The 13,394-nt window shown below is 44.5% G+C and overlaps 12 non-coding genes across 12 annotated transcripts; all 12 read left to right on the forward strand.

The window, feature by feature from the left end:
- The first annotated feature begins 88 nt into the window (after positions 1–88).
- On the forward strand, positions 89–207 carry LOC125734010 (5S ribosomal RNA). Its single transcript, XR_007393339.1, has one exon. It is a non-coding gene; the product is annotated as a 5S ribosomal RNA (ribosomal RNA).
- A 1,075-nt stretch (positions 208–1,282) lies between these two features.
- LOC125731154 (5S ribosomal RNA) lies at positions 1,283–1,401 on the forward strand. The gene has a single exon (XR_007391438.1). It is a non-coding gene; the product is annotated as a 5S ribosomal RNA (ribosomal RNA).
- Positions 1,402–2,480: 1,079 nt separating this feature from the next.
- Positions 2,481–2,599, forward strand: LOC125735938 (5S ribosomal RNA). Its single transcript, XR_007395223.1, has one exon. It is a non-coding gene; the product is annotated as a 5S ribosomal RNA (ribosomal RNA).
- Positions 2,600–3,679: 1,080 nt separating this feature from the next.
- On the forward strand, positions 3,680–3,798 carry LOC125732474 (5S ribosomal RNA). Its single transcript, XR_007391854.1, has one exon. It is a non-coding gene; the product is annotated as a 5S ribosomal RNA (ribosomal RNA).
- Positions 3,799–4,875: 1,077 nt separating this feature from the next.
- On the forward strand, positions 4,876–4,994 carry LOC125734302 (5S ribosomal RNA). The gene has a single exon (XR_007393619.1). It is a non-coding gene; the product is annotated as a 5S ribosomal RNA (ribosomal RNA).
- A 1,080-nt stretch (positions 4,995–6,074) lies between these two features.
- Positions 6,075–6,193, forward strand: LOC125732475 (5S ribosomal RNA). The gene has a single exon (XR_007391855.1). It is a non-coding gene; the product is annotated as a 5S ribosomal RNA (ribosomal RNA).
- A 1,077-nt stretch (positions 6,194–7,270) lies between these two features.
- On the forward strand, positions 7,271–7,389 carry LOC125736128 (5S ribosomal RNA). Its single transcript, XR_007395411.1, has one exon. It is a non-coding gene; the product is annotated as a 5S ribosomal RNA (ribosomal RNA).
- Positions 7,390–8,469: 1,080 nt separating this feature from the next.
- On the forward strand, positions 8,470–8,588 carry LOC125732476 (5S ribosomal RNA). Its single transcript, XR_007391856.1, has one exon. It is a non-coding gene; the product is annotated as a 5S ribosomal RNA (ribosomal RNA).
- A 1,077-nt stretch (positions 8,589–9,665) lies between these two features.
- LOC125736129 (5S ribosomal RNA) lies at positions 9,666–9,784 on the forward strand. The gene has a single exon (XR_007395412.1). It is a non-coding gene; the product is annotated as a 5S ribosomal RNA (ribosomal RNA).
- A 1,080-nt stretch (positions 9,785–10,864) lies between these two features.
- LOC125732477 (5S ribosomal RNA) lies at positions 10,865–10,983 on the forward strand. The gene has a single exon (XR_007391857.1). It is a non-coding gene; the product is annotated as a 5S ribosomal RNA (ribosomal RNA).
- A 1,076-nt stretch (positions 10,984–12,059) lies between these two features.
- On the forward strand, positions 12,060–12,178 carry LOC125735017 (5S ribosomal RNA). The gene has a single exon (XR_007394317.1). It is a non-coding gene; the product is annotated as a 5S ribosomal RNA (ribosomal RNA).
- A 1,082-nt stretch (positions 12,179–13,260) lies between these two features.
- Positions 13,261–13,379, forward strand: LOC125735455 (5S ribosomal RNA). Its single transcript, XR_007394751.1, has one exon. It is a non-coding gene; the product is annotated as a 5S ribosomal RNA (ribosomal RNA).
- Positions 13,380–13,394: the final 15 nt, after the last annotated feature.

Genomic DNA, 13,394 nt, shown 5'->3' on the forward strand with positions numbered 1-13,394 from the left:
AAAAAAAAACAGGAGTAGGATCCAATGGGACTAACTGGCATGTATAGACGCGTGTAATGCAAAAGGGCTGTTTTTGGTAGCGTCACTCGCTTATGGCCATACCACCCTGAACACGCCCGATCTCATCCGATCTCGGAAGCCAAGCAGGGTAGGGTCTGGTTAGTACTTGGATGGGAGATCTCCTGGGAATACCAGGTGCTGTAAGCTTTTCTCACTTTTACTTTATACAGGGGGCGCTCCACTTCACGATTAATTTAAATCTATCACTCCCCTTCCATTTTACTATTTTATATATATATATATATATTTTTCTCTCATTCATAAAGGTAGCTTTTACACACCGTTTTACTCTAAATACTTTCTGGTAATTCTAGGTGCTGTAAGCTGTTCGTGCCTTTATTCCACCAGGGCGCGATCTTCTCACAAACTTGAAGACTGTCACTCCCCATTCACGTTTTACAACTTATTGTTAATGACAGCTTTTTACACACAGTTTTAAACAAAGTACTGATATTATTCCTCTTCAACTGACCGCTTTGTTTTCTATGCAAAAACCACTTCGCCACAGAAGACTCGATATTATTGGCATAGCAAGTTCTGCTCTTCTCCTTTCAAAACTTGCTAAAAGCTGTATTTAAAAGAACAGATTGGCCGGGGTAATTCACACCCTTCAATGCCAGCTTAATGTTTAGGTTAGTGGGAATCACAGAGGAATTAGGGATGGAAACTTCTTTGCTGGTGGTAGAAGCGGTCTGGTGAATTTTTAGAGAGAAGAGGCCGTCGATGTTTGAATGTAGAAAATTGTTCTGGCTGCAGCCTGCAGTATGGACTTGTTGGTGTGTGTAGCTCCCAGTGTTCTGACAGCGCGACGTTTTGGGGAAGCATGTGATTCAGCAGCTACCAGTGGGCTTCGTGCGGCGGAGATTTTGTGGCTGTTAGCGGAGTTGATAACAGAGGGTCGTTAAGAGAAGCCTGCATGCAGTAGGCAAAGGAGTAATGTTTGCCGGCGGGGGACGTGCGGCGATTAACCTGTGCGGTAGTGAAAAGGAGTTAAAAAGAAGGAAGTGTGTGGATGCGGAAAGAATGGAATAATTGTGGTAGGCTGCCGGCTGAGTAGTTTGGTGAATGTTTGGTGTGGGTCCGGCGCTGCCGATTGGATGGTGGTGCTGCAGTGTGAGTCAGATAAAAAAAAAAAAAAAAAAACAGGAGTAGGATCTAATGGGACTAACTGGCATGTATAGACGCGTATAATGCAAAAGGGCTGTTTTTGGTCGTGTCTCTCGCTTACGGCCATACCACCCTGAACACGCCCGATCTCATCGGATCTCGCAAGCCAAGGAGGGTAGGGTCTGGTCAGTACTTGGATGGGAGACCTCCTGGGAGTACCAGGTGCTGTAAGCTTTTCTCACTTTTACTTTATATAGGGGGCGCTCCACTTCACGATTAATTTAAATCTATCACTCCCCTTCCATTTTACTATTTTATATATATATATATTTTTTTCTCTCATTCATAAATTCAGCTTTTACACACCGTTTTACTCTAAATACTTCCTGGTAATTCTAGGTGCTGTAAGCTGTTCGTGCCTTTATTCCACCAGGGCGCGATCTTCTCACAAACTTGAAGACTGTCACTCCCCATTCACGTTTTACAACTTATTGTTAATGATAAAGAGACAGCTTTTTACACACAGTTTTAAACAAAGTACTGATATTATTCCTCTTCAACTGACCGCTTTGTTTTCTATGCAAAAACCACTTCGCCACAGAAGACTCGATATTATTGGCATAGCAAGTTCTGCTCTTCTCCTTTCAAAACTTGCTAAAAGCTGTATTTAAAAGAACAGATTGGCCGGGGTAATTCACACCCTTCAATGCCAGCTTAATGTTTAGGTTAGTGGGAATCACAGAGGAATTAGGGATGGAAACTTCTTTGCTGGTGGTAGAAGCGGTCTGGTGAATTTTTAGAGAGAAGAGGCTGTCGATGTTTGAATGTAGAAAATTGTTCTGGCTGCAGCCTGCAGTATGGACTTGTTGGTGTGTGTAGCTCCCAGTGTTCTGACAGCGCGACGTTTTGGGGAAGCATGTGATTCAGCAGCTACCAGTGGGCTTCGTGCGGCGGAGATTTTGTGGCTGTTAGCGGAGTTGATTACAGAGGGTCGTTAAGAGAAGCCTGCATGCGGTAGGCAAATGAGTAATGTTTGCCGGCGGGGGACGTGCGGCGATTAACCTGTGAGGTAGTGAAAAGGACTTAAAGAGAAGGAAGTGTGCGGATGCGGAAAGAATGGAATAATTGTGGTAGGCTGCCAGCTGAGTAGTTTGGTGAATGTTTGGTGTGGGTCCGGCGCTGCCGATTGGATGGTGGTGCTGCAGTGTGAGTCAGATAAAAAAAAAAAAAAAACCAGGAGTAGGATCCAATGGGACTAACTGGCATGTATAGACGCGTGTAATGCAAAAGGGCTGTTTTTGGTTGCATCTCTCGCTTACGGCCGTACCACCCTGAACACGCCCGATCTCGTCTGATCTTGGAAGCTAAGCAGGGTAGGGGCTGGTTAGTACTTGGATGGGTGACCACCTGGGAATACCAGGTGCTGTAAGCTTTTCTCACTTTTACTTTATACAGGGGGCGCTCCACTTCACGATTAATTTAAATCTAGCACTCCCCTTCCATTTTACTATTTTATATATATATATATTTTATCTCTCTTTCATAAAGCCAGCTTTTAGAAACCGTTTTACTCTAAATACTTCCTGGTAATTCTAGGTGCTGTAAGCTGTTCGTGCCTTTATTCCACCAGGGCGCGATCTTCTCACAAACTTGAAGACTGTCACTCCCCATTCACGTTTTACAACTTATTGTTAATGATAAAGAGACAGCTTTTTACACACAGTTTTAAACAAAGTACTGATATTATTCCTCTTCAACTGACCGCTTTGTTTTCTATGCAAAAACCACTTCGCCACAGAAGACTCGATATTATTGGCATAGCAAGTTCTGCTCTTCTCCTTTCAAAACTTGCTAAAAGCTGTATTTAAAAGAACAGATTGGCCGGGGTAATTCACACCCTTCAATGCCAGCTTAATGTTTAGGTTAGTGGGAATCACAGAGGAATTAGGGATGGAAACTTCTTTGCTGGTGGTAGAAGCGGTCTGGTGAATTTTTAGAGAGAAGAGGCCGTCGATGTTTGGATGTAGAAAATTGTTCTGGCTGCAGCCTGCAGTATGGACTTGTTGGTGTGTGTAGCTCCCAGTGTTCTGACAGCGCAACGTTTTGGGGAAGCATGTGATTCAGCAGCTACCAGTGGGCTTCGTGCGGCGGAGATTTTGTGGCTGTTAGCGGAGTTGATAACAGAGGGTCGTTAAGAAAAGCCTGCATGCAGTAGGCAAAGGAGTAATGTTTGCTGGCGGGGGACGTGCGGCGATTAACCTGTGCGGTAGTGAAAAGGAGTTAAAGAGAAGGAAGTGTGCGGATGCGGAAAGAATGGAATAATTGTGGTAGGCTGCCGGCTGAGTAGTTTGGTGAATGTTTGGTGTGGGTCCGGCGTTGCCGATTGGATGGTGGGGCTGCAGTGTGAGTCAGATAAAAAAAAAAAAAAAAAACCAGGAGTAGGATCCAATGGGACCAACTGGCATGTATAGAGGCGTGTAATGCAAAAGGGCTGTTTTTGGTAGCATCTCACGCTTATGGCCATACCACCCTGAACACGCCCGATCTCGTCTGATCTCGGAAGCTAAGCAGGGTAGGGTCTGGTTAGTACTTGGATGGGAGACCACCTGGGAATACCAGGTGCTGTAAGCTTTTCTCACTTTTACTTTATACAGGGGGCGCTCCACTTCACGATTAATTTAAATCTATCACTCCCCTTCCATTTTACTATTTTATATATATATATATTTTTCTCTCATTCATAAAGGCAGCTTTTACACACCGTTTTACTCTAAATACTTCCTGGTAATTCTAGGTGCTGTAAGCTGTTCGTGCCTTTATTCCACCAGGGCGCGATCTTCTCACAAACTTGAAGACTGTCACTCCCCATTCACGTTTTACAACTTATTGTTAATGATAAAGAGACAGCTTTTTACACACAGTTTTAAACAAAGTACTGATATTATTCCTCTTCAACTGACCGCTTTGTTTTCTATGCAAAAACCACTTCGCCACAGAAGACTCGATATTATTGGCATAGCAAGTTCTGCTCTTCTCCTTTCAAAACTTGCTAAAAGCTGTATTTAAAAGAACAGATTGGCCGGGGTAATTCACACCCTTCAATGCCAGCTTAATGTTTAGGTTAGTGGGAATCACAGAGGAATTAGGGATGGAAACTTCTTTGCTGGTGGTAGAAGCGGTCTGGTGAATTTTTAGAGAGAAGAGGCTGTCGATGTTTGAATGTAGAAAATTGTTCTGGCTGCAGCCTGCAGTATGGACTTGTTGGTGTGTGTAGCTCCCAGTGTTCTGACAGCGCGACGTTTTGGGGAAGCATGTGATTCAGCAGCTACCAGTGGGCTTCGTGCGGCGGAGATTTTGTGGCTGTTAGCGGAGTTGATTACAGAGGGTCGATAAGAGAAGCCTGCATGCGGTAGGCAAATGAGTAATGTTTGCCGGCGGGGGACGTGCGGCGATTAACCTGTGAGGTAGTGAAAAGGACTTAAAGAGAAGGAAGTGTGCGGATGCGGAAAGAATGGAATAATTGTGGTAGGCTGCCAGCTGAGTAGTTTGGTGAATGTTTGGTGTGGGTCCGGCGCTGCCGATTGGATGGTGGTGCTGCAGTGTGAGTCAGATAAAAAAAAAAAAAAAACCAGGAGTAGGATCCAATGGGACTAACTGGCATGTATAGACGCGTGTAATGCAAAAGGGCTGTTTTTGGTTGCATCTCTCGCTTACGGCCGTACCACCCTGAACACGCCCGATCTCGTCTGATCTTGGAAGCTAAGCAGGGTAGGGTCTGGTTAGTACTTGGATGGGTGACCACCTGGGAATACCAGGTGCTGTAAGCTTTTCTCACTTTTACTTTATACAGGGGGCGCTCCACTTCACGATTAATTTAAATCTAGCACTCCCCTTCCATTTTACTATTTTATATATATATATATTTTATCTCTCTTTCATAAAGCCAGCTTTTAGAAACCGTTTTACTCTAAATACTTCCTGGTAATTCTAGGTGCTGTAAGCTGTTCGTGCCTTTATTCCACCAGGGCGCGATCTTCTCACAAACTTGAAGACTGTCACTCCCCATTCACGTTTTACAACTTATTGTTAATGATAAAGAGACAGCTTTTTACACACAGTTTTAAACAAAGTACTGATATTATTCCTCTTCAACTGACCGCTTTGTTTTCTATGCAAAAACCACTTCGCCACAGAAGACTCGATATTATTGGCATAGCAAGTTCTGCTCTTCTCCTTTCAAAACTTGCTAAAAGCTGTATTTAAAAGAACAGATTGGCCGGGGTAATTCACACCCTTCAATGCCAGCTTAATGTTTAGGTTAGTGGGAATCACAGAGGAATTAGGGATGGAAACTTCTTTGCTGGTGGTAGAAGCGGTCTGGTGAATTTTTAGAGAGAAGAGGCCGTCGATGTTTGGATGTAGAAAATTGTTCTGGCTGCAGCCTGCAGTATGGACTTGTTGGTGTGTGTAGCTCCCAGTGTTCTGACAGCGCAACGTTTTGGGGAAGCAGGTGATTCAGCAGCTACCAGTGGGCTTCGTGCGGCGGAGATTTTGTGGCTGTTAGCGGAGTTGATAACAGAGGGTCGTTAAGAAAAGCCTGCATGCAGTAGGCAAAGGAGTAATGTTTGCTGGCGGGGGACGTGCGGCGATTAACCTGTGCGGTAGTGAAAAGGAGTTAAAGAGAAGGAAGTGTGCGGATGCGGAAAGAATGGAATAATTGTGGTAGGCTGCCGGCTGAGTAGTTTGGTGAATGTTTGGTGTGGGTCCGGCGTTGCCGATTGGATGGTGGGGCTGCAGTGTGAGTCAGATAAAAAAAAAAAAAAAAAACCAGGAGTAGGATCCAATGGGACCAACTGGCATGTATAGAGGCGTGTAATGCAAAAGGGCTGTTTTTGGTAGCATCTCACGCTTATGGCCATACCACCCTGAACACGCCCGATCTCGTCTGATCTCGGAAGCTAAGCAGGGTAGGGTCTGGTTAGTACTTGGATGGGAGACCACCTGGGAATACCAGGTGCTGTAAGCTTTTCTCACTTTTACTTTATACAGGGGGCGCTCCACTTCACGATTAATTTAAATCTATCACTCCCCTTCCATTTTACTATTTTATATATATATATATTTTTCTCTCATTCATAAAGGCAGCTTTTACACACCGTTTTACTCTAAATACTTCCTGGTAATTCTAGGTGCTGTAAGCTGTTCGTGCCTTTATTCCACCAGGGCGCGATCTTCTCACAAACTTGAAGACTGTCACTCCCCATTCACGTTTTACAACTTATTGTTAATGATAAAGAGACAGCTTTTTACACACAGTTTTAAACAAAGTACTGATATTATTCCTCTTCAACTGACCGCTTTGTTTTCTATGCAAAAACCACTTCGCCACAGAAGACTCGATATTATTGGCATAGCAAGTTCTGCTCTTCTCCTTTCAAAACTTGCTAAAAGCTGTATTTAAAAGAACAGATTGGCCGGGGTAATTCACACCCTTCAATGCCAGCTTAATGTTTAGGTTAGTGGGAATCACAGAGGAATTAGGGATGGAAACTTCTTTGCTGGTGGTAGAAGCGGTCTGGTGAATTTTTAGAGAGAAGAGGCTGTCGATGTTTGAATGTAGAAAATTGTTCTGGCTGCAGCCTGCAGTATGGACTTGTTGGTGTGTGTAGCTCCCAGTGTTCTGACAGCGCGACGTTTTGGGGAAGCATGTGATTCAGCAGCTACCAGTGGGCTTCGTGCGGCGGAGATTTTGTGGCTGTTAGCGGAGTTGATTACAGAGGGTCGTTAAGAGAAGCCTGCATGCGGTAGGCAAATGAGTAATGTTTGCCGGCGGGGGACGTGCGGCGATTAACCTGTGAGGTAGTGAAAAGGACTTAAAGAGAAGGAAGTGTGCGGATGCGGAAAGAATGGAATAATTGTGGTAGGCTGCCAGCTGAGTAGTTTGGTGAATGTTTGGTGTGGGTCCGGCGCTGCCGATTGGATGGTGGTGCTGCAGTGTGAGTCAGATAAAAAAAAAAAAAAAACCAGGAGTAGGATCCAATGGGACTAACTGGCATGTATAGACGCGTGTAATGCAAAAGGGCTGTTTTTGGTTGCATCTCTCGCTTACGGCCGTACCACCCTGAACACGCCCGATCTTGTCTGATCTTGGAAGCTAAGCAGGGTAGGGTCTGGTTAGTACTTGGATGGGTGACCACCTGGGAATACCAGGTGCTGTAAGCTTTTCTCACTTTTACTTTATACAGGGGGCGCTCCACTTCACGATTAATTTAAATCTAGCACTCCCCTTCCATTTTACTATTTTATATATATATATATTTTATCTCTCTTTCATAAAGCCAGCTTTTAGAAACCGTTTTACTCTAAATACTTCCTGGTAATTCTAGGTGCTGTAAGCTGTTCGTGCCTTTATTCCACCAGGGCGCGATCTTCTCACAAACTTGAAGACTGTCACTCCCCATTCACGTTTTACAACTTATTGTTAATGATAAAGAGACAGCTTTTTACACACAGTTTTAAACAAAGTACTGATATTATTCCTCTTCAACTGACCGCTTTGTTTTCTATGCAAAAACCACTTCGCCACAGAAGACTCGATATTATTGGCATAGCAAGTTCTGCTCTTCTCCTTTCAAAACTTGCTAAAAGCTGTATTTAAAAGAACAGATTGGCCGGGGTAATTCACACCCTTCAATGCCAGCTTAATGTTTAGGTTAGTGGGAATCACAGAGGAATTAGGGATGGAAACTTCTTTGCTGGTGGTAGAAGCGGTCTGGTGAATTTTTAGAGAGAAGAGGCCGTCGATGTTTGGATGTAGAAAATTGTTCTGGCTGCAGCCTGCAGTATGGACTTGTTGGTGTGTGTAGCTCCCAGTGTTCTGACAGCGCAACGTTTTGGGGAAGCATGTGATTCAGCAGCTACCAGTGGGCTTCGTGCGGCGGAGATTTTGTGGCTGTTAGCGGAGTTGATAACAGAGGGTCGTTAAGAAAAGCCTGCATGCAGTAGGCAAAGGAGTAATGTTTGCTGGCGGGGGACGTGCGGCGATTAACCTGTGCGGTAGTGAAAAGGAGTTAAAGAGAAGGAAGTGTGCGGATGCGGAAAGAATGGAATAATTGTGGTAGGCTGCCCGCTGAGTAGTTTGGTGAATGTTTGGTGTGGGTCCGGCGTTGCCGATTGGATGGTGGGGCTGCAGTGTGAGTCAGATAAAAAAAAAAAAAAAAAAACAGGAGTAGGATCCAATGGGACCAACTGGCATGTATAGAGGCGTGTAATGCAAAAGGGCTGTTTTTGGTAGCATCTCACGCTTATGGCCATACCACCCTGAACACGCCCGATCTCGTCTGATCTCGGAAGCTAAGCAGGGTAGGGTCTGGTTAGTACTTGGATGGGAGACCACCTGGGAATACCAGGTGCTGTAAGCTTTTCTCACTTTTACTTTATACAGGGGGCGCTCCACTTCACGATTAATTTAAATCTAGCACTCCCCTTCCATTTTACTATTTTATATATATATATATTTTTCTCTCATTCATAAAGGCAGCTTTTACACACCGTTTTACTCTAAATACTTCCTGGTAATTCTAGGTGCTGTAAGCTGTTCGTGCCTTTATTCCACCAGGGCGCGATCTTCTCACAAACTTGAAGACTGTCACTCCCCATTCACGTTTTACAACTTATTGTTAATGATAAAGAGACAGCTTTTTACACACAGTTTTAAACAAAGTACTGATATTATTCCTCTTCAACTGACCGCTTTGTTTTCTATGCAAAAACCACTTCGCCACAGAAGACTCGATATTATTGGCATAGCAAGTTCTGCTCTTCTCCTTTCAAAACTTGCTAAAAGCTGTATTTAAAAGAACAGATTGGCCGGGGTAATTCACACCCTTCAATGCCAGCTTAATGTTTAGGTTAGTGGGAATCACAGAGGAATTAGGGATGGAAACTTCTTTGCTGGTGGTAGAAGCGGTCTGGTGAATTTTTAGAGAGAAGAGGCTGTCGATGTTTGAATGTAGAAAATTGTTCTGGCTGCAGCCTGCAGTATGGACTTGTTGGTGTGTGTAGCTCCCAGTGTTCTGACAGCGCGACGTTTTGGGGAAGCATGTGATTCAGCAGCTACCAGTGGGCTTCGTGCGGCGGAGATTTTGTGGCTGTTAGCGGAGTTGATTACAGAGGGTCGTTAAGAGAAGCCTGCATGCGGTAGGCAAATGAGTAATGTTTGCCGGCGGGGGACGTGCGGCGATTAACCTGTGAGGTAGTGAAAAGGACTTAAAGAGAAGGAAGTGTGCGGATGCGGAAAGAATGGAATAATTGTGGTAGGCTGCCAGCTGAGTAGTTTGGTGAATGTTTGGTGTGGGTCCGGCGCTGCCGATTGGATGGTGGTGCTGCAGTGTGAGTCAGATAAAAAAAAAAAAAAAACCAGGAGTAGGATCCAATGGGACTAACTGGCATGTATAGACGCGTGTAATGCAAAAGGGCTGTTTTTGGTTGCATCTCTCGCTTACGGCCGTACCACCCTGAACACGCCCGATCTTGTCTGATCTTGGAAGCTAAGCAGGGTAGGGTCTGGTTAGTACTTGGATGGGTGACCACCTGGGAATACCAGGTGCTGTAAGCTTTTCTCACTTTTACTTTATACAGGGGGCGCTCCACTTCACGATTAATTTAAATCTAGCACTCCCCTTCCATTTTACTATTTTATATATATATATATTTTATCTCTCTTTCATAAAGCCAGCTTTTAGAAACCGTTTTACTCTAAATACTTCCTGGTAATTCTAGGTGCTGTAAGCTGTTCGTGCCTTTATTCCACCAGGGCGCGATCTTCTCACAAACTTGAAGACTGTCACTCCCCATTCACGTTTTACAACTTATTGTTAATGATAAAGAGACAGCTTTTTACACACAGTTTTAAACAAAGTACTGATATTATTCCTCTTCAACTGACCGCTTTGTTTTCTATGCAAAAACCACTTCGCCACAGAAGACTCGATATTATTGGCATAGCAAGTTCTGCTCTTCTCCTTTCAAAACTTGCTAAAAGCTGTATTTAAAAGAACAGATTGGCCGGGGTAATTCACACCCTTCAATGCCAGCTTAATGTTTAGGTTAGTGGGAATCACAGAGGAATTAGGGATGGAAACTTCTTTGCTGGTGGTAGAAGCGGTCTGGTGAATTTTTAGAGAGAAGAGGCCGTCGATGTTTGGATGTAGAAAATTGTTCTGGCTGCAGCCTGCAGTATGGACTTGTTGGTGTGTGTAGCTCCCAGTGTTCTGACAGCGCAACGTTTTGGGGAAGCATGTGATTCAGCAGCTACCAGTGGGCTTCGTGCGGCGGAGATTTTGTGGCTGTTAGCGGAGTTGATAACAGAGGGTCGTTAAGAAAAGCCTGCATGCAGTAGGCAAAGGAGTAATGTTTGCTGGCGGGGGACGTGCGGCGATTAACCTGTGCGGTAGTGAAAAGGAGTTAAAGAGAAGGAAGTGTGCGGATGCGGAAAGAATGGAATAATTGTGGTAGGCTGCCCGCTGAGTAGTTTGGTGAATGTTTGGTGTGGGTCCGGCGTTGCCGATTGGATGGTGGGGCTGCAGTGTGAGTCAGATAAAAAAAAAAAAAAAAAAACAGGAGTAGGATCCAATGGGACCAACTGGCATGTATAGAGGCGTGTAATGCAAAAGGGCTGTTTTTGGTAGCATCTCACGCTTATGGCCATACCACCCTGAACACGCCCGATCTCGTCTGATCTCGGAAGCTAAGCAGGGTAGGGTCTGGTTAGTACTTGGATGGGAGACCACCTGGGAATACCAGGTGCTGTAAGCTTTTCTCACTTTTACTTTATACAGGGGGCACTCCACTTCACGATTAATTTAAAACTATCACTCCCCTTACGTTTTACTATTTTATATATATATATTTTTTCTCTCATTCATAAAGGCAGCTTTTACACACCGTTTAACTCTAAATACTGCCTGGTAATTCTTGGTGCTGTAAGCTGTTCGTGCCTTTATTCCACCAGGGCGCGATCTTCTCACAAACTTGAAGACTGTCACTCCCCATTCACGTTTTACAACTTATTGTTAATGATAAAGAGACAGCTTTTTACACACAGTTTTAAACAAATTACTGATATTATTCCTCTTCAACTGACCGCTTTGTTTTCTATGCAAAAACCACTTCGCCACAGAAGACTCGATATTATTGGCATAGCAAGTTCTGCTCTTCTCCTTTCAAAACTTGCTAAAAGCTGTATTTAAAAGAACAGATTGGCCGGGGTAATTCACACCCTTCAATGCCAGCTTAATGTTTAGGTTAGTGGGAATCACAGAGGAATTAGGGATGGAAACTTCTTTGCTGGTGGTAGAAGCGGTCTGGTGAATTTTTAGAGAGAAGAGGCCGTCGATGTTTGAATGTAGAAAATTGTTCTGGCTGCAGCCTGCAGTATGGACTTGTTGGTGTGTGTAGCTCCCAGTGTTCTGACAGCGCGACGTTTTGGGGAAGCATGTTATTCAGCAGCTACCAGTGGGCTTCGTGCGGCGGAGATTTTTTGGCTGTTAGCGGAGTTGATAACAGAGAGTCGTTAAGAGAAGCCTGCATGCGGTAGGCAAAGGAGTAATGTTTGCCGGCGGGGGACGTGCGGCGATTAACCTGTGCGGTAGTGAAAAGGAGTTAAAAAGAAGGAAGTGTGCGGATGCGGAAAGAATGGAATAATTGTGGTAGGCTGCCGGCTGAGTAGTTTGGTGAATGTTGGGTGTGGGTCCGGCGCTGCCGATTGGATGGTGGGGCTGCAGTGTGAGTCAGATTAAAAAAAAAAAAAGAACATTAGTAGTATCCAATGGGACCAACTGGCATGTATAGAGGCGTGTAATGCAAAAGGGCTGTTTTTGGTAGTTTCTCTCGCTTACGGCCATACCACCCTGAACACGCCCGATCTCGTCTGATCTTGGAAGCTAAGCAGGGTAGGGTCTGGTTAGTACTTGGATGGGAGATCACCTGGGAAAACCAGGTGCTGTAAGCTTTTCTCACGTTTACTTTATACAGGGGGCGCTCCACTTCAAGATTACTTTAAATCTATCACTCCCCTTCCATTTTACTATTTTATATATATATATTTTTTTTTTTTTCTCTCATTCATAAAGCCAGCTTTTAGAAACCGTTTTACTCTAAATACTTCCTGGTAATTCTAGGTGCTGTAAGCTGTTCGTGCCTTTATTCCACCAGGGCGCGATCTTCTCACAAACTTGAAGACTGTCACTCCCCATTCACGTTTTACAACTTATTGTTAATGATAAAGAGACAGCTTTTTACACACAGTTTTAAACAAAGTACTGATATTATTCCTCTTCAGCTGACCGCTTTGTTTACTATGCAAAAACCACTTCGCCACAGAAGACTCGATATTATTGGCATAGCAAGTTCTGCTCTTCTCCTTTCAAAACTTGCTAAAAGCTGTATTTAAAAGAACAGATTAGCCCGGGTAATTCACACCCTTCAATGCCAGCTTAATGTTTAGGTTAGTGGGAATCACAGAGGAATTAGGGATGGAAACTTCTTTGCTGGTGGTAGAAGCGGTCTGGTGAATTTTTAGAGAGAAGAGGCCGTCGATGTTTGAATGTAGAAAATTGTTCTGGCTGCAGCCTGCAGTATGGACTTGTTGGTGTGTGTAGCTCCCAGTGTTCTGACAGCGCGACGTTTTGGGGAAGCATGTGATTCAGCAGCTACCAGTGGGCTTCGTGCGGCGGAGATTTTGTGGCTGTTAGCGGAGTTGATAACAGAGGGTCGTTAAGAGAAGCCTGCATGCAGTAGGCAAAGGAGTAATGTTTGCCGGCGGGGGACGTGCGGCGATTAACCTGTGCGGTAGTGAAAATGAGTTAAAAAGAAGGAAGTGTGCGGATGCGGAAAGAATGGAATAATTGTGGTAGGCTGCCGGCTGAGTAGTTTGGTGAATGTTGGGTGTGGGTCCGGCGCTACCGATTGGATGGTGGGGCTGCAGTGTGAGTCAGATAAAAAAAAAAAAAGAACATTAGTAGTATCCAATGGGACCAACTGGCATGTATAGAGGCGTGTAATGCAAAAGGGCTGTTTTTGGAAGTTTCTCTCGCTTACGGCCATAGCACCCTGAACACGCCCGATCTCGTCTGATCTCGGAAGCTAAGCAGGGTAGGGTCTGGTTAGTACTTGGATGGGAGGCCACCTGGGAATACCAGGTGCTGTAAGCTTTTCTCACTTTTACT

Source organism: Brienomyrus brachyistius, chromosome 2 (assembly GCF_023856365.1).
Source record: "Brienomyrus brachyistius isolate T26 chromosome 2, BBRACH_0.4, whole genome shotgun sequence".
In the NCBI taxonomy this organism is placed as follows: domain Eukaryota; kingdom Metazoa; phylum Chordata; class Actinopteri; order Osteoglossiformes; family Mormyridae; genus Brienomyrus; species Brienomyrus brachyistius.